Here is a 21250-nt window from a genome sequence, read left to right on the forward strand (position 1 = left end):
TAAAAATGTCACAGTGGAAAAGTTATATCCCTCATCAATATTTTTATAAAAAGGCCTCCGAAACAAAACAGAACTGTAACAGAAATTACAGAGCTGATTATGCAAATCAATATAAAATATTTGTGAGGCTTTTTTGAATTATAGATATTAGAGATTGACAAATAACTTGCTATTAATATAAATACCTTTAACCAGAAAATGTCCAACAATAACTGCAAGAAATCAAGGTGCCTTGAGTCTTTTCATCAGTGAGATCCAATACTGAACTAGCTTTTCTATGGCTAATAGTCACAACAATCCGAACTTGTGAGCAGCTGTTGGAGAAAATAGCTTATTGATGTTATACTGGGAAAGAACATCAGTCTTGCAATCTGTGCAGCGACCAAATGCAATAATAACTGTGTACATTTGATTTTAGATGAAATATTCATTTAAAATGTTTACAATTGTGGTACAGGCTTTACTCAATATTTCTTTCATTGCTATAACTTTGTAGAAATAACTTTTGAGCTGTGGGTAAGCTTCCAAAATAAAATAAATGAGAGACTAAGAGAGACAATTTATAATGGATAATAGACGGAAGAACAGGTGCATCAGAAAGTTTTATATTTTGGACAGATTGTAAAACTGCTATATTTCGATGTGACTGGATTATAAAGTCTGTAAGCAGAGGTAACACAAGGAAACAAGTAAAGTCTGCTATATTGGGTATTATTATTCTGACTTGAACTACTAGAAACTATTTAAAAGCATTTGGATGGGAGGGTGGACATGTGAAAATATAGAGAAGCTTCCCACATTCACTGTTTTTATTCCTGCTTCTGTGCTTGATTTTGTTAATATTACTAGTTATGTTACCCTATATTATGAACGATTATACCTCTATATGAAGTCAGGATTGTCAGCAAAACAGGGTAGGAAACTTGGAGCCAGATCTTCAGCTAGAGTAATTTTCAGGGAAAATAAAACACATCTTGTGCATCAAGACTTCTTCAAGGTTCCCTTGTTTTCCATCCTTCTGAGAGAGCTTTTGTAAAGCCTAGACAGAGGGTTGTAGCAGTTAAGAACTGCCAGAGCATTTCCTACACGTTTCTTGCTTAGTGTGCAAATATATGGACTGGATTGCATTCCTTTTGACTGGTTGTGGTCCCTCATGCTGCTATACAAGACTGCTGCCACAATCAGTTTCTACTTTTAAAAAACTTGGTGCTATGGAAAGGAAGCAAAATATAACTTGAACAATGTTTTTAATTGGCTTAATCCTACAAAGGGATAGAAATTGCTAAATATCTTACAACCTTCTTGGCTTAGTCAGGATAGAAGATACTAAGAAAGTTACAGGAGCTCTTCAGCATCTGGAAGTATCTCTGAAAATTGTTGTGACTAAAATAACGTGTTCAAAGCTGGCAGTGATGGTGGAGGACTTCATTACAAAAACTGATATTAGTATATTCTCAGTTTCTTTTTGCTCAAAACCTAGGGCATTTCAATATGCATGATGGTCTGCTTACGCCTTCTTCACTCACATACTTCAGCTCACCAGCTTAATGAGTTTTGGTCACCCACTAATGCTGCTGTTCTCTCTGCATTGCCTGCTTAAGTTTTGTCAATCTTGTGAAAAAAGATTTTCCATCTAGGTTTTATGTGTTTATACATATAGCAGACCTTTCTTTTTTCTTGACATCTCAAGTCAAATTAACGCGAAGGCTTTATAAAGCCTTAAATGCTTACATATCCTAAGTCACAGTTACAATTTTAAAATCTCATACTTTCACCACCACAGTCTGTGGTTTCCCTAATATGTGCTATGAATGAGTCTAACCATTGAGCCCTATAATTTTACTATTGGGATATCCTTGCCATGAGTGACACAGTTACTAATTAGAATAATGGGACAAATTTATTGACTCATTCTGTAATCAAGAGAAATACTCCTGCTAGTGTGAGTTTTGTAGCAGCAAAGACTGGCTAGGGATTGGAGGATTTGTCCTGAAATAAATACAAAAACAAACACGCAAAAGAGAGAGAAATATTTTTTCCTTCCCAGTGGTGAGAATCAAATCTTGCCTACAATGAACAACCTTCCACCCAAGCCCTATCAAGGAACTATAGCCTGGATATTTATTTAACTGCACACAAATGTACATTGTACCATAAGCTTTTCTGAATATGGTTTATTTTTAAGTATATTTCCATTCATTTTATTCATGATTAACATGACTCTAACTGCTGCAAGCTTTAGCCTATTCTAAATTTTCCTCATCTTCTATCACATGGACTTAATTATTTGGAAAAGGTTTAAATTTATTGACATTTTAAAAGCAGGGCATTTTTAGTTATGCACTAAGTATGTAAGGTCAACACTTAAGCACTAATGTCTGACAAAAGTGAAAGTCTAATATTTCTTAGCTGGTTTAAGTATAAGTACAGGATGAAGTAAAAGTTCTTGGAATTAAGTAGTGCCTTGAACTCATTTTCTAGGTTATGAAGATTGCTATAGAGAGCCTTCTCATCTAACCTCAGTGTTAAATCTGAAGAAAAATATGCTAGTATATTCACTCTTAATAGACTGCAAAACTGAGTTGCCCTTTAAAAAAATCTTGATTTAAAGAAATTCACCAGTTTCATGTTTACTGTATGAAGATAAACCACAAATAAATTACAAAATTTCTTGAAAAGAATGCATTATCATAAGTCACTGAAGAGTGAGAAACAAATGAAATAAGTTTTATAGAGCATATAAATTTTCTTTCACCTGAGCTTTAATTTTTTGTGTTTTGCAAGAATTATTAGGCATTACTCACCCTTATGAACTCCTAAGTTAGAAAGCCTGCAAACAAGTTATCATAGAATAAGAAACAACTTTCAGACTTTACCCATGTTAGTGAAATAAATGGTGCTTACCAGGTACTCCCAACCACTGGAATGTAACTATCCAAATTAATAAACTTCAAGAGCTTTTCCAGTACTTTTACAGCCCTTGCCACTTGGTGGTCTACCAAACAATTTACACATATGAAATGTTAGCCAAAACATTCCAGTGACCATGCTTTATAGGCAGTTTGCATGCAGTACCTCTGCTTTGGTGGCTGAGATACCTCATGTCACTGCCATAAAAGAGATTGTTCAAGTCAAGTGGCCTCATTTCCCAAGCGCTCCTCAAGACATGTCTATTTTACTAGCATAAACATACCTGTATATTAAGATAAAGAAAAAGGGAATCAGTTTTAAAATAATTCTGTACATTCTAAATAGCAAATGGATCAAAAAAACTGGACCTTTAATCCATTATTACACCATATTCCACATGCAGTGTTTAAATGTTGTTGCTATTTCTGTGGAATCTGGCCTGGAATATTGAGTCCTTCACGTCTAATCTCTTTTTTATGTTAACTATAAAGGAAGCATTTACCACTACTTCATTTAAAGAAATCTTACAAATTGAAGAACAGTGTTAACTTTTTGTTTTTAAATACAATTCAGTTCATTGGTATAACAAAATGGGAGAAGAGTTGCTCACAATTTATGGTTTAGGTTATTTTCTATTTAATTTCAGTACAACACTGCTCTGTGATCACTACTTCAGTGGATTTTAATTAGAGTTGGACAAATTATTACTTACGAACAGTCTGATAAATTTGGTCCAACTTTCTGCCCAAGACCAGATGTGAACAGATTTTGAATTTTATTAACATTTACTTAAATCATGTAGGCAAACAAATTTCAGCCAGTGAGTTCTTGATGAATTGCCCCCTTTTCTATTCATTCTTTATTACTGCTGCATGTGCTGTGGGACTGGATATCTAAATTAAAATATTTCTGAAGCAAAGCAAGAAGCAGAGCATTTTTTTGTTTGTTTTAGAGAAAGATTAAAAAACAATTAGCACTGTTCATTCATTCACATACTGATGCTTTTTTCCTCAATGTAAAATTTATGATTGCTAATGGTCTTGAATTCCACAGAAACATTTACACTAAAGAGTTTAAACTATTATTACATACATTATACAATGCATGAATATTGTTAATTTGAACAACTACTGTAAAGACTTTTTCATATGATTACCTAGATTTTTTTTTTATGTGTATTTAAAATGTTGAAAAGTCATTTTTTACTTTTAGAAATAGTGGACAACATCCCTCCAGTGTTGTATCTTTCTTACAGACTTTGAGTCCCAAAATAATTTGACGTGGTGACATGTTATCTAAAACTGTTATGTCTGGCTGATTTGTTCTTTGTGACTGTTTCTGGCGTGTGGTGTTTATTTATTTATTTATTTTTCCCCAGAAATAATTCCTGTTCTGGGTTCATAACAACTCTACAGTGTGGGCTCTGCCACAGCTCATTTGTCCACAGAACATTATAGCCTATCCCTAATTTAAATCATCATCTTTTTCCTCACATTCTATGAGGTCACTAAATGGTACCTATCCAAACAGAATTACATGTATGCTTTCAATTCACTGGTCTTGTAATCATGTTTTTCTTAAAGATGGTGTTTCCTAAACTTCATGATTCTCTTTTAAACAAAAACTCCAAACTTCTTGTCTCACTTTGCCCACTGCATATTTTGAGAGCTCTCTGTTGCTGAAACATAGTTCAGTTAGATCTATATTTTTGGAATATTATTCCATATTATCATTGTACGTGTAGGTTAGATTTAATAAAAATATGTAATACAGTATCTTCAGGAGAGATATTGTCACTGGGAATTTACAGCAAGTTGGAAATCTGTGTCCTTGAGTGAAACACAAATATTACTGTTCTTGCTATTTACAATCTAAACTTAAAAGCAGATGAAAACATTTGTAACTAATATACCACCCAGACAGATGTTTCTATAGTCCCTTTACACTAAGTGAAAAGCTAACATTCCTCAATTCAATGGTCCTGAATCCAAAGCAAGGGAGCAAGAACTGCAGTGTCCTAATTTTAGGTGTCTTCATAATCCATTGATTTAGTCCTATGTCTTTTTTTTTAGTTTCTCTAAGCCAAGCGAAATATTGCAACTTAGCATAACTGGAGCACAGGAGTCTAAAATAGGGGCAACAGTAATTATCATTAAATTTAGAAGTATTTTTGGACAGAACATATTAAAAGTGAAGCTTTAAAGAATCACACTGCTTTTTCTGACAAGTTTCTAAAATCATTGGAAGCAGACCCCTGCTCCACAAAAAAATCACAAGATTGGAAATCCTCTAATTTCTGAATTTCTGTCTGAAAAAGCACTTTTCTAACTTTGATTACCATGGCAACTCTCATTAGATATTTTATTAACTAAGTTGGAGCCAGGGAACAGATTACTCTGTTTCATACAATCATGTCTCAAGTAAGTAAGGTTGAATAATCAATGCAGTGCAATTTTAACCAATTTATTTAAAAGGTTTCACAGCATATTTTTGCCTGAAAAGTATAAATGAACTTTTCAGTAATATCAAGGGCAACAGAAAGTCACCATACTATTTTTCTAGTATTACCATATGCAAATTAATGTTTTAAGTAATGGTCCTAAATGAATGGAAAGAAAGAAAAAAATGTAACATTCCCTTTTCTGAAAAGATGCTGTAATTTTTCATTGCCAGAGCAAATGCATTCACAAAAAAAAATAAAATAAAATAAAATCAATTTTTACAAAGCAGGAACTTAGCTAGGCTACAAATGCATGTTTCACCTACTTTGACCATTATCACTTTGATCTTGTGAGGTCTTCTAATTCCCTCCTCCAAATTACTTAATCACCAAGAATCTTGCATATTATAGCTTTTCAGTTTTCACAGTGAAAGCAAAGGACTGAACAGCATAATTATAGACAGAGTAAGAACATATTCAAATTAAAGAAAGAAATACTGTATTTAGATGTCATTTGATGGGAAATAGTATCTATTAAAATCCCATTCCTCCTTGAAGCCTGATTGCTGGATGTCCGATAGATCAGGAGTACAACTTTAGTGATGTTGTTTTTGAAAGTACATTTTTCTCAGAAGGAGAAAAAAGTAATTATACAGTACTTAGAGTGTTTCTCATTTTGATCATACCACTGTCACACATATTTAAAAACCTCCCAAGTAAGTGTCTGTGATAGTACTTAGATTTAAATTTTTATTTAGCAAATACCTAACAAAATACTTTAGTATTTTATTTCAAAGACAGAAGTGATATTTAAGGGCTTATTTTAATTACTCCATGAAGTAGTATATTGATCTAGTTCCAGAGACTATCCTCTTTCCAAGTCTATTTTAAATTTTAAACTACACATAATTTTAAGTATCATAGAAAGAAAACCAATGTGTGTATCAACTGAATTCATATAGAACCCAAAATTCCTACTTTGAATAGAAAGTATGCTCAAAAAGACATAAAATCAATACAGAAAAGAAACTAGCCAGAAGAATCTTGATTATTCAGATGGGGGTTACATGTATTTCATTGATTTCTCTGAGAAGCATTCTAAATGTCATTCATACTATTTGCAAATAACGAAAGACCATATAAAAAAGATTATTCTTAAAACCACTTGCCTATACTAAATCTTTAGGTTCTGTTCAAAACCAAGTATCTCTCCTTGGCTGTGGTGGTTTTGTTGTTGTTTTCAGTATTTATAGCAAAATTCATATATGTGGAAAAAAACACCTAGAGATATAATTGGGAGAAAGAATAAGAGGCGGCACTAAATTACGTGACCTGTATTTGATGAAGAATAGAGATCAAGACTAATGTGATTAATCTCACTAGGAACAGATAACCCTGAACTGCTCCAAATCCCAATTTATTAGTCAGGGAATGTAAGGAACCCAACAGGCATCACTGATAAGCCTAAACATTCCAAGCTAAGTGAATTTTCATCCACTGTTGCAAGCAGTTAGGGAGAAAAGTGCAGAGTGCCAGTAATTCATGGGCATTTCAAAGAGAGCAAAAATGTCATCAAGAGAACAGAATTGCTTTTCTTTTCTTTAAAAAGACAAGCACACACTGTAGAACAGCCAGAAGCAAGGAAAAGCTGTATGAAGCTACCCTCATTCTTCTCCATTATGCATTTTAAAGCATTACTTTTAATTAAGCCTGTTCATAGTAATTTCTAGAATGCAAACTTCTGATTGCATCATGTCATTTACAAACTTTGCCAGAGACACAGTCAAAAATTATACAGAGATCTCTTTTCTTCTGAGAGGGAACCAGTGATCACATCAGGTCCTCTATAACAGACCCTATACAGTTCCCATAGCCTTAAGGTGCCACTTCTTGACAGACTTGGTTTGTAGTCAAACCAACTCCTTTAAAACCATGATACACAGAAAAGTAGAAAATATGCTTCCAGAGAAAACTGTTAAGATGTAGAGTACTGAGTTGACTCAGAAGGAGTCAAGAATGCAGCAGAAGTAAGCAATAGACATTTTTCCTAACGGAGCAGTCATGTGAATTATAAACAGAAAATGAGACCTATATATAACATTTATCCCACAATTTTGTTAGCTCATGGGACAGTTTTATCTCTCTGCATTCATTTTAGTTGTGCTTTTTATTGTTTTCATAGCTGTACTAATAAAAATAGACGTTATCAATTTTGACCAGATCTTATGCTTTAGAATTCCTTTAAAGCAGATCTGGATCTTGCAACATGGAATTTCTAATCCACTTAGAGCACATTGTTATCATCATTTATACGAAAAGAACATTTGAAAGTAAGTCCTTTAAAATCATGTGATTCCCTTAATCAACAAAGCAAAAAACCCAATATTTTTCTCCGTGTAAGTCTGAATTATTAATTGGTCTGAGCTCTCTTGGAAAAATAAATAATAACAGATTTTCAGTCAAGTAATGCATATCAAGGGAAGGAACTTGTAGAAAGTAGAACAATGCTGCAAAAATGTAATCTGTTCATAATCTTACATTTCTTTCTAAAATGTTGCAGAAATAAATAATTCTGAACATGAGCAATGCATTATTTCCTGGATATTTAAATACAAATTAATTAATTAAAATAGTAAAGAATGTATTAAAAGACTTTCTGATGCCAACTGGAACACACAGTTTTGGCAGGTTTTCATATTAAAAATAGTACGTACTTCAATTTTTAATCATGGAATGAGCAAAAGTTCACATAAACATGCAGATGAATCTGAGTACAAATATATATATTTGTACTAATATATATTAGGCTGATGGAAGTCAAAACCTCAGGTTATAGTTACCTTTAAAGTATGAACCAGAGTATCCACAAATCATAACCTGGCTCCCAACAGTACAGCTTTTGATGCTGAAACAGAAAGTGCAAACAAGTACATGAACTATCATAACTTCCTCATCAGTTTCTTAAAGTAATTTTAGTTAGAGATTATAAAGGTATTTCTCATGCAATACTAAAGAAGAGAGAGAAAAACAAAAGAAAAAATAATTAAAAAAAAAAAAAAGAGAGAGAAGAGAGAGAAGAGAAGAGAAAGAAGAGAGAGAAGAGAGAGAAGAGAGAGAAGAGAGAGAAGAGAGAGAAGAGAGAGAAGAGAGAGAAGAGAGAGAAGAGAGAGAAGAGAGAGAAGAGAGAACAGAAAAAAAAGGAAAAAAAGAAAAAAAAAGGAAAAAGAAAAAAGGAAAAAAAGGAAAAAAAGAAAAAAAAGGAAAAAAGAAAAAGGGGGGGGGGGAAGGAAAAAAAAAAGAAAAAAAAAGAAAAATAAACAACCAAAACCAAAGAAGAAAAAAAACCCAAACAACACTCAAGCCCCAACCCTATCATGTAGTTTTATGTCCTGAAAGAGATTAAAATGAATCTTTGTCTTTTGCATATCAACTTACCTCTCTCTTAAAAAAAATATATATATATATATATATATATATATATATATATGATGAGTATATAAAAAAATCCCCATGAAATTAGGAACCAAATATTTGTCAGAAAAAGCATGATGCAAAAAATATGATAGATCTTGGTAATAAAAGCTTGGAATCAGAATATTTTTCAACCATTAAAAAGAACATGGCAGCAGCCTTCTTGTTTTTCTTTTCATGCAGATACTGATCAATTAAAACTCTGATTGTATATTTGCAGTTTATTCATTGGTTTAGGAGAATAAGATGGCTGCCCTTCAGGCATTCTCTAATGGTATTATTCTTGATGAATTTCTCTTTCCTCAGGATATTCAGAGGATATAAAGTACTCTGAGGGTTGATTTATGCCTGACATGAAGCTGAAGTTTAGAATACTGCTCTACCAGACAAGAAAGATAATTCTTTAACTTAAAGGTGTCTTCATTATTCTGCACAAAGGAATGCTGAAGACAGAAATTTATACTAGTCATTGGAGCTCAGAGATCCCAATTACGTTTATTATTGAGATTCAAAGTAGGGAAGAAGACATCAGTCTAGTGAAATCATTTATTGTTGTTGTTTTTCTTCTAATAATAAGATGCCAGATGGAAATCTCTCCCTGTATCAGCCACTTAATTTTAATGGTGTTAGTGAACTACTCTTATTGCTTTTATTAAGTGATAGACTCATTTGGAGAAAATAAGTTATTCTCTGCCCAAAATATTAAACAACTCGATCTTAACTTGGAAATTCTAAGAAGTTGAAAAGCCTCATTAAAGGTTTTTTTTCATAGTCACACTGCTGCAGTAGAGCAAACATGTTCTCTCCTTAAACCCCTGAGATGAAGTATGTGCTGGACAAACTGATATAAGTTCCTTGAGAATAGCGGCACAGCTACTAAACTGGAAGAAACTGCAGCCTTATTCAAAACTTAAGTTTTACACTTCTCCTTTATACACTGTATTTTGAAATGCAGCACAAAAACGGCAATCTACTTAAGTTTCACTGGCTGTGAACTTTGAACTACATACAATCTACTGGAAAGGATAAACGCTTGCTCTCTGCCTTTGGGCTGCAAGTGAACACGTGGAGCTGGTGCAGCTTTCTCATCCACCTGCAAAAGTGGCGTGATGTGAGACACAAACTAAACAAATAACCTTCATGCAGAGGGTGAGAGTAGAAAGCAAACCAGGAGGAAAAGACCTCACATAAGCAAATGCAGTAGGAAAACATTAAGCAGGTAATATTTTTTACTTGTCTCTAGACTCCCTCCCAGTCTTTTCTCTTTTTAAAATTTCTGTCCCACCAAACAGTTCAGCTTGCTTTGTTACTATGCACCAACTTATAACCCATGTTTAAAGCAGTTGGAGACTTTTCTTATCCTTTGGGACACTATTTAAGAAAAGGCAAGTTAACCAGAAGTCCTGAGATGGTTAGCTTTTGCTCCTCTAAGTGGTTTCCGAAGTAATAAAAAACCTTATATAATTTGAGGAATGATGTTAGTAATGGATTTGAAGTCAGTGTCCTGGGAGAAAATCCACAACAAGAAACTCACCCTCCAAGCACAAGAAAGAAAAAAAGAGTAGAGCAACAGCAAATCTAGCAAGGAGACAGCCAAATCAGTGTTATTACAAGGACAGCCCAGCTCCTCTGATGCCATTTCTGATCTGTTTGGACAAAATCAAAATAGTGATCTGAACTTACCAAAGAGCTCCACCAAAGTTCCAGCAGAGATGTAGACAACTGGGACACACAAGTTAAATTTTCCTGGAGGCATATGGCAGAGGACTACACAGGAAAGATTTAACTAATGGCTCAGGTGCAGCATGTTCAAATTCTGGTGACTGGCTGTCAACCCAAAAGCCCATGTAGGAGCTATTAGATAATAGGCTACAAGTGTAAACCTGGGCTGAAACTGGAAACAAAGGGACTGAAGCTGGAAATGACACTCCTGTAGCAAAGAAAAACAGTTATATCAACTTATAAAATGGTAACAGAAAAATAAACCTGTTTGGAATTCTAATGGCTCAGTTGCTAAAATGCTTTCCAGAAGTGAAAGAGGGTCTTGTAACAACTTACTTCCTAAAGCCTTACAGGCCATGTCTGCTGTATAAAGTTGAGTATAGAGGTAAAAACAACCACATTTTTTGAAAGGAGAAGCTCTAGAAGCCTACTTAGCAATGAATTTATAAGATAATGAAGTATATACCAAAAGTGAAGAAAATAATTCTTCCTGCATAAATTTGAGATAACCCCAGAATATTGCTCAAGATTCAGAAAAAAGGAAATAAAACGGCTCATCCTCAAAGTACTGATTACCAATTTGTTCTCTCATCTCAGCAGGTGGTTTACAGAAGAGCCGATTATATGGTGGAAGCAGTCAGGCTGCTTCTGAGGATTTAAAAAGTTTTATATTAACTGCCCCTTGAAAACATGATTTACAATGAAAGTTATTCTACCAACATATTGGAGTAGAGGAAGAGGCTGATAATTTTAAGGTGAGCCATGACTACATGAGTTAAAAAGGGAACAGAAAGGCTGAGAGGTCAGCTAAAGGAAACATACGCGACCTCTTTTTCCTAAACAAAAAGTTGCCCTTGGAGAGAAATGGATACAGCCTGACGCTGGAGAGAGTTAATGCTTATTGAAGATGTTAGAAAGCTAGGGAAGAAAAGGTAACAAAGATCTTTTTGTAAAAAAAACCATCCCACTGAGATTAGAATTGAATGTGCTAAAAGAGGAGCCTACCATGCCCTCCAGCCTAAAGCCAGAAAACCAAAGGGAGAAAGCAGTAATGCAGGCAATGAAATTAAGAAGTGTGGACTTTAGAGGAGGTCACAGGACAAGTAAAGCAGCAGAACTGCAGAAATCTGTCAATTTATTATCCTGAATGGCCCAACCTGATTGAACCTGGGTAGGGCAGGAAGCGCTTTCAAACCAGTTCCACAGTCACCTTTGAGCCCTTTTTATATCACACCTGTGGCCAGGCTATCAGATCTCTCTGTTGCATGTAAGTTCTTGCTCCTTTCAGGAATACTGCAATCCACATTTAAGCAGGTTTCTGTATCATTTGTCATTCACCATCTTTCTACTGGTACCTGTAGAAGAGGAACCAGAAAGTTCCTTTATTTGTTTGTTTTTCCGCTCTCTTATTTTCTTTTTTTTTTTTTTTTTTTGGTATTTTCAGGAAAAAGCAAAACACTCCTCCCTTCACAGGCTTTCATATTTCACAATACACTTCATAGCATACATAGGAAGACTTCCTCTAGATCCTCAGCTATGCTCTTTTTATAAAGTATAGAATATAAAACATTTCTATATGAAATTGTGAAATGGCTGTATCATCCACCCAAGAACATAATTTATGCTTGGATTTTATGAGTAATTAGTTAGTTATTAAGTAAAGAATAACAAGGAGGTAATGTTTGCTACCATGTTGTCACAAATATTCTTGACAAAGCAAGAAAATAACATTTTTTAATGGTGTTGTGATTATAAATTCACTTTTCATATCAGAATTGCACTGTAGGTAGGGTTCTGAGATTGTTCATTGTTTTATATTTTTAATGGCAAAAATAGAAATTAAAAAATAAAATGGGAAGTTAGAAAAAATATGTAGTTGATAGAGTAAAAGCACCCAGTGGAATACATTCTTTTGTCAGAAATATTACTTATACATTCTCAAAGGATAATTGCATAGGCATATTATTAACTAATTAAAGTCATATTATACTTCCACTTAATAGAATTCTGTCTGGTGAGTATTATATTCTGGTGAACACTGTACATAATTGATGGCTTGAATGTGAGGTTGATAAAAGCCTAAAGTTTCAGTTATTTCATATATACTGGATGACATTAAAAAGCTAAAAGTGTGTTATAAGCCCTATTCATTAAATATGCATTAATATTTCAATTAAAATCATTTAACTTGCGAAATATAATTGTGGAAAGCATATAACATTAGCAGAATTTAAAGATACTAGTGGCAAGCTAAAGAGTTCTACATCCAAAAAGAAATTATATAATCATTAACAGAAAAAAGGCAAGGAATGGTTCTGGAGAAATGCATTTTTCTGCTCATGAAAAGATAGATTTACAGATCTGCTGAAGTTGTTGACCCAGCTGGCTTCAAATTCTCCAGTCTTTTCAGTAGATCTTGTCAAACAATAGGTCAAGTACACAGACTGCTAAAGCAGCTGAGGGATAGGACCGGATAGTCAGGCAGCTCTGTGTGTCATGAATTTCAGAGCCAACCACTCATGTGAAATGACAGAAGAGTACTTCAAGATTTACCTTGAGATTTCTCACCTTTCATGATATATTTAATTTTCACTATTAAATGCCTCTGACCCAAATTTATGTGGATCTCAATGGCCTTTAATATGAAAGGTAATAGTCCGTCACAGTTTCGAAATCTTGCTGAAGATGCAGGAAACATGCTTTCTACAAATTAGTTGCTCCCAAGATTGCTTTAGATCGCTCTTCTGGAGGAGTCTGAAACAGATTCTTGTGGTCAGATACAATACCTGTAATGCCACCCTGTGGCTCCTGAATTGGTTCCGGCATTCATGAAAATTTGCACTTTTTTTAGATTTTAAATCCTGTACAGTAATTGGAATAACACCGTATTATTCCTAAATATTCAGAGGAATGATTGTGCTGCTCACCCACAAATTCCAGGTGTTCCTGTTGAGAAGGAAAGGATAACATATTCACAGTGACAGAGATCCGTTTTACCCCCTTCCCCAGATCATTTCTAAGATCAAAAGACTTGGATTTTCAGGGTCAACTTTTCTCATACACAACAAAAGAATAGCTCAGTGTGTGAAACAGAACTCTCAAACATTCTGCTCTTGAAACAGAGATTAAGAAAGACCCTTTTCTAGAAGAAAAAGGAAGCAACAGATTGACTCATAGGTCCTCTATTCTTATGACTGTTACTGTTTATTACTTTAAAGTTTTTATTTTAGTTTTTGATATGCAGCACTGTTACAATCAAACTACATGGCTAATAGCAGAGTCACCTGTTCTCTCAAATCCCTGCATTGCTAGAGTAGAAATCTTCAAGGACAATGCCATGAAGGAGGAAAAATGCATAGACAATAAATATCATTAATACAGTCTTTAAAATATTACTTGAAATAAAAATAAACATTATGAGACATACATACGAAATTACTCATACATGTCTTATAAATTAGTGACTAAAAATAGAAGTTGCAGTGAAAGTTATTATCCAATAAGAATAAAAGCACCTTTTGTGACATAATTCATTTTCTTACCCTTAATAAAAATAAAGCTGGAGTGACTTAAATGAACATTCTCTCAAAGGTTAAATAAATTGTAATGCCATAGAACTAGTGGTGTTTGGAACATTTAAAGATCAGCTCCATATTTTTCCATAAAGTTTAAGCTTATTTTATTATTTACAAAAGTGGTATTTCTCTCAGCTGAGAAAGTTTTGAAAGGCCCATCCTAATATGGTAACACTGGTGGAAGGGCACCGCTAGATTGAATAACGAGGATGGCACAGAGGCATTGGTTCTTCCCTCTGTCAATCTAGCATCGGCACAAACTTCTGCATATATATATAGCACAACAAAACAGCAGGAACAAATATTCGAGTTTTGACCTCAGTAAAGGTTTGCCAAAAACATTATGCCAGAGCTAACACTTATCTACCTCAGATGTTTCCCACCTACAGCTCCCTTATGCCCCCTTTTCTCCATGAAATATCCACACACAAGCAGATCTGAGAATATTATAGGAAGCAGAATGACTATTTTTTGATGTGAACTTACAAATGCTAACATACAAATTTGTGACAATGTAAGAAATTGCTTCTATAAATACGAGGCAGGGTCCTATAGAGAGAGGTTTAAGAGGTAAGTGAACCAGCATCTTCAGATAAAAAGTTAATGCAATTGCGAATCTAATTTTTTAAAAAATAATATGCCTTGATTTCCAATCAATTACTTGAAATCTTACACTTCAATTTGTGCTAAAATAGAATTTTAGGTGCAATATATCATTGGACTTATTTAATTACCTCTTCCTTTCCTCTAATACATAATTCTTTGTATCACTTGGGCAGGCATTGCTTCTCCCACTGTCTCAAAAAAGAAGTGAGGATAGTTCAGGCTGAACTATTTGTCGATGCATAACAGACTGATGAGTTCAAATACTTTCACCTCTCTTTTTCCTTCCCATTCCCTTCCCAAGGGATGCAAAAATGAGGAAAGTAAGCAAAGTTAACATTGTTTAGGGAAACACTTCATTTTCCCTTTTGGAACAATGGAACACATTCAACTTTGCACATTTCAACTAGTAATTTTTTTTTTTAATTAGTGCCATTTTTCACTACATTTAAAAGCCATTACTTCATATTCTCTGCTTTGCCATGTGTTATATCAAAGGAGAAAAATAATTGATTTTTAAAATCCCAGAAAGCATTTAGGAAGGGATGGGATGCAGTGAGTAGGTTAAACATTTAGTTCAATCCAAATTAACTTCATAATTTAGTATTCTGTTTTGTGAAGTAAATTGAATTTTTTTTGTAAATCTAGAATATTTTCAGGTGGCCAGAACACTGAGTCATCAGTTTGAACAACACCACAGCAATTTCTATCTAAGTACGATAGTTATATTTTGTACAGTTTGTGATTGCTTTTTGTTTGTTTGTTTTCTTGTTGTTTTTACCTCCTTTGTAGTAAACTCTCATGGCTTAGAGTTGTTTTATCCTGGCTACTGGGAGAGGTACAGCTTAAAATGCCTCCTAAGAAACCATATGAAGAACAAGTTACCTGTTCAATGTTTTAAATATTATCATATTAACAGTTAACTGAAGTTTGAAAATACTGAATTTTAGAGCTTCCTTGATAACAGCTGGAGTTCAATGGTTTTGTGTTGCTGTTTTACAACCCAATGATTGTAATAGCAGAAGGTAAATATGGTAACAAATATACAGTGTATTGGTATTTCTTATGACTTACACATAAAAGTATAGACATTTTTTACAGAGGGAAAGGAAAGAAAATAGAAAAACAAAACAAACCCACACCAGTAAGAACTCGTGTCTGACCAAGGTAATAAAATTGCTATCTCATTTGAAATTAGTCACCTAGGAGTGAAATTGAAAGTCACAGGTTTATATAAGAAATGTTACAAAGAAAACATCTACCTCATTGTGCAATTAAAATTAGTATGATCAACACAGAAGTGGTGCTCAACAGAAAGCTGTTGATTAATTAACCAGTCAATATCCAACCTTATCCCCTTCCTTCTGCTGACACTTAACACAATGCTGTTTTGCTTTCTCAGAATCAAAATAAAATTACAGTCATTTTAGGGGCAGTAGAGAGGTAAATTTCCACAACCTCTGTAATCCTCACTGTCCTTTTCCTACCCACTCAGTAGGCTCAGTCCTCTAATACACCCTCACGTAATTTCATTCCCCCTGTAATTTTATTGAGCCGAAGCATTTGCAGGATTTGACCCTTTGTGAGTCATTTCCATCTACTTAATAAATCCTTATGCTGTGAAAAGACATCCTTCAGCTTTTTTGCATGTTAATATTAAGCCTTGAGCTGAATGGAAATGTGTTCTTCCCAGCAGTGTCACAGTTGCATATCTTAAATTTTAAGCAGGTAGATTTTTTTCTTCTGAACTACCATATTGGCTAATGGCTGCTGGGCCTTTTCATATTGTTTTTTTCATATACAGCTTCTCTATTACTGTTGCTACTCCAAATCTTCTGTCGTCAGTTACAGTATGAAAATATCTCTAAGAACAAACTCGTGGATTGAGCCAAATTCAAGGAGGCATTTCAGTAATACATTCAGATTTGTTTAATACCTTCAACCCTCTTTCTAATCCTTAAGTTTAATTAAAGTCATTGCTTTCCATGTACAACCATATACGTAAAATTTTATTCTTCTGGAATAAAAATAATGAGTCTGAATCCCAGTCTTGTAAATCTTCAGAGGATTTGGGTATACAAAAATATTCAGCTTGATAAATAGTTTTATAAATATAGTTATGTTTGAATGCAAGCAGTTGATACAATGAGATATATCTCAGTATAAACATAAACAAACCAGATCTACTACAAACTTGCATCATTTCCACCTCTAAGATGAGTTTTAGTAGAGGAGGTAGAGACCAGAAACTGAGAAAGTAAGAGACAGAACCAAATCACAAGGTTCTTTTTTATTAGATTTTTCACTTGACCCTTTCTCTCTCAACTGCCATTGAAGATACTGATCATTTATCAATTTGTAGGCTTTTTTTTTTTCTTTAGACTTCAAACTAGTCCATTTTCATGTGCACTTAACCAAGGCCTTTTAGTAACCTGCTAGGGTTCCAGTTCCTTTTTTTTTTTTTTCAGTAGATTCAGAGTCAAATTCATTAGAGAAATAAGATCTTTAATGTTATCCTAAGAACTAAGACATAAATAGCATGAGTGAAACAAAATATTTGCTCCATAAGGTTCCATGAAGCAAACCCTGCAAACTTACTTATTCCAGCACATGATAAAAATCAGGCATTTATACATAGAATTCTGAAACTTAGAAAATCAAAATATTAAAGAAAAACTGACCATCAACAGAGCTCTGTACTGGGATCCTGTTGACGTGTAGAGGATGGAAGGGCATTCAGCAAATGCATTTGAAGGGAAGGTCCTTAGTTACACTTCTGATGTGCATAGCTCTTCCATGTCAGTTTTCCAGCTGCTCACATTTTTCTTTCTCAGTAATGTTGCCAGAGATTAAGGCATTCACTTAGAAGTGGAGCCAAGCAGCTTACAGTTCAGGTCTTTACAGTCTGTGAACAAGCCTGCAAGAAGCAAAGCTCTAAGTCGCCACATCATCAGTGTGACTCATGCCAGCTGTCAGGTGTCTCTTCTATTTATTTTAGAGCTCCAGCTTAAGCTAACCTGTTTCACTTGGAATTTGAACAAATTGCATTTACTTACATAGCAAAGTATTGGCCTGGGCTGAGAAGTGACAATTAAGAATAATGCCTCCAAGGAGAATCTGACATTTGCCACCTCTCATCTAAGACCAGTATATGCTGTTCAAATTCTTTTTCAGTACTGCTCCACAGAGAGTCAAAGAGGTTGACAGAGGAACAGGGGAAAAAACTTTCACAAAGGCAGGTGCCAGGTTCATTTGGGACCTGGTGCTCTCAGCTGAGACTTGTGACTGGCAGCATGAAGAGTTTCTCCTTGCTTAAAGGTGTTTCTCTCTACTTTAGAATATAACGGCCTCTGCCATTTGCTACTCAAGCTGTTGCTTGCCTGTGCTTTAAGTAAAAAAGATGCAACCAGAATCCCAAGCAGGACTCAGATCCAGCATTACAAGTAAGATACAGGCTGTTTCTTGAAAGGATAACCCTAGTCTACGTGCAAATAGATGGCTCTGAGCTTAAGAGGCTAATCATGGAACTTGAACAACTCCTGGTTAGTAGCTTTTCAATGTTTGAACAATTCACTGTTTCCCAGCCTGAACTAAAATGGCCTGAAGAACACAGTAAAGGCCCATGTTCTCCAGATTGAAATCCAGAAAATATACTCTCCTAACTGAAACAGCAGATTATCTCCAGAGCATGCTTGACACACAAACTGGACAAGCTTCTTCTCAAAATGAAAGTGCAGATGCTTTGTTTTGCAATGAAGCCTGTAGTGCTACCTGCCACTGGTCAATTTTTCTACAGTATCTTAATGATTAGGCAACAAGATATGACAGCAGTTATAAGCCTAAGAAGATCTAATGCCTCTCAGTCTTTCACCTTTGAGCCATGAGGTTTAAGTAACAGGCTTATAGATGTTTTTCACCATTAGTCTCTACAAAAGGACAGGGGCATTCTTCACCCTTTTACTGAAGCTGTGCCATAATTGAATAAAGAATGAAAAAATTACTGGGCTGGAAAGAGGTACCACAACCGGTATGGTTCTGTAGTAGGCTGATAGTGGCACTTACCTGAAGCTGAAGAGTTCTGAGTTATGGTTCCTTCTTCCAGGACTATTTATTAACTTATTTTTACCCAGTATCTGTAATGATAAAAGTTTAAGTAGATTGAGAAGCAAACACAGAAGTTCACTCCCTTTTGATTATCAGGTAATTCTACTTTAGCTACAAGTTACTGTACCTCATTCTTATTATCCCACTTCTTTATAATATTGAGATGATTTGAAGACATTTCAGGACAACTACTTTGGAATAATGGTTTTTAACTGAGTAATTACGATGTATGTCATTAGGAAATTGGTTTTTGTTGTTGTTGTTGTTGTTTTTGTTGCTGTTGTTGTTTGGTTTGGTTTTTTTTTTACCCAAGACTTCTGTACTCACAGATAAAAAACAAAGAAAAGGAGAAAAGAGATGCACACACCTTTCCACAGGAAGAAAGGTAAAAATATTGACTTCTAATTTCAGGTTTTTTAATATATACATATGTTATCTAAATGAAAACAGGGGAGATCTGAGTTCGTAATATACCATAGGTATTAGGCTTGCCAGCCAAGCATTGCTAACGACTGAAGTCTTTCACCTCTTCTCTTCCCATGCATCACCTGCCCAGGAATCAGGGGGCATGAGTTTCTGCACACTTCTGGTGGTGTAAGACTGCTTTTCTTTCCATTATTCAAACCTCTCACTGTAATTTATTCAGTCATGAAGTTGCAATGGAAGTTATGGCACTTAATGACTTTCCACAAATCAGAAAATACATTGTTTCTTTCCTAAATAATTTGTGATGTTGACCTTTTTTGCTGCTAAGATACTAAATAATTAAAACACAAAATCCCCCAAATCCTTCTGTTTAGATAACCAGCACATTTTCTTAAATGTTATTTTTGTACTAGTTACTACAATAGCCCATAAAACAAAATATTAAATTTACTATACTTTTTCATTTAGAAACAGCAGCCACTCTAAATTAATGAGTTCTTCTTCTGATTGTTTGTTTGGTTTTTTTTTTAAGAAGATAAATTCTTCTCAAAATTTACCCAGGTAAAATTAATGGAGAAACATTTCTCACACTAAGAGGATGTTCCACAGAGAGGGTTTATGTAAGTTAGTTAAACCTACACAATGACATGAACATCTAAGGTTCTGTCTGTACACAAGCAAAGATAATAGTTTTCTTGATTCATATTGGTTCTGACTTGGAGTTATAAATGTCATCAACACATTGTTAATAAAAATATATTATATGAAGATCCCCGCTAAAACTACAACGGAATATCAGTGGCTAAGTAATAAGTACTAAATAAGTGGGTTAAACAGGAATAAAAGCAGGGGTTTTTGTTTATTTATTTAGTTATATTACTGGAGTGAGGGAAAGGCTGCAGGAAGAGTCAGAACATCTCTTTTTGTATCTTCATACAACCACCTCCCACTTCCTGAAACTCTGGGTGCGAGGAGTTATCTTTGGAAGCAGAGTGTGTGCAAGAGCAGAAGACAGCAGCCTCAGAGCACTCTGACAGTGACATGGTGTGTGTCAGTAACCCTACTACACCAGTAATAGCTGTCAGAAAGGAACTGGGGAATTCAGCAGCACATTATTAAGGGCATGGGCTAACACAGCTTCTTTTTATACATACAGCAGGTTTAAATCTAGTCTGGTCTGAGTGCCACAATATAAAAAAAATAATAAGCTACTGGAGAGTGTCCAGAAGAGGGTTGTGAAGTTGGTGAAGGGTTTGGAGGTGAAGCATATGAGGAGCAGCTAAAGCCACTGGGTTTATTCAGCCTGGAGGAGACTTAAGAGGAGACATCATTACAGTCTACAGCTTCCTCACAAGGGGAGGAGGAAGGGTAGGTGCCAAACTCTCCTCTATAGCGACCAATGACAGAACCCGAGGGAATGGCAAGAAGATGTGCCGGGTGGGGCTTAGGCTAGACATTAGAAAAACATTCTTCACCCAGAGGGTGGTGGAACATCTACCAGGGAGGCTGGCATGGCCCCAAGCCTAACAGTATTCAAGAAGAGACTGGACAACACCCTCAGGCACATGGTGTGAACTGTGGAGTTGCCATATAAAGGGACAGGAGTTGGACTCGATGACCCTTGTCAGTCCCTTCCAACTCAGGACATTCTATGATTCTATGGTCTGGTCAGAATTAGATCTGGATCACACAAATAAATGTAACCAGGTAGGTTACAGTACAGTACTAGCTTATATAAAGGAGACAGATGGATTCTCATTTGTTTCAAAGGAAATTCTAGCTGGTCCGTGACTTTTTTGTTGTAGGCAGATTTCACCAGGAGTTGAGATTTATTTCAATTGTTCAATAGTGTGCAAACTGTGATTAGTTTTAGAATAAGTGAAAGTCAGATCCTAAAATATATTGTTTGAAATGAATATTTCCATCATTTTTAGCTTTTGGTTTCATAGAACTTGAAGAGTGCACTTCATGACACAGTGCTGCCCCAAGAATCCTGAGT

Source organism: Nesoenas mayeri (assembly GCF_963082525.1).
Source record: "Nesoenas mayeri genome assembly, chromosome: 4".
In the NCBI taxonomy this organism is placed as follows: Eukaryota; Metazoa; Chordata; class Aves; order Columbiformes; family Columbidae; genus Nesoenas; species Nesoenas mayeri.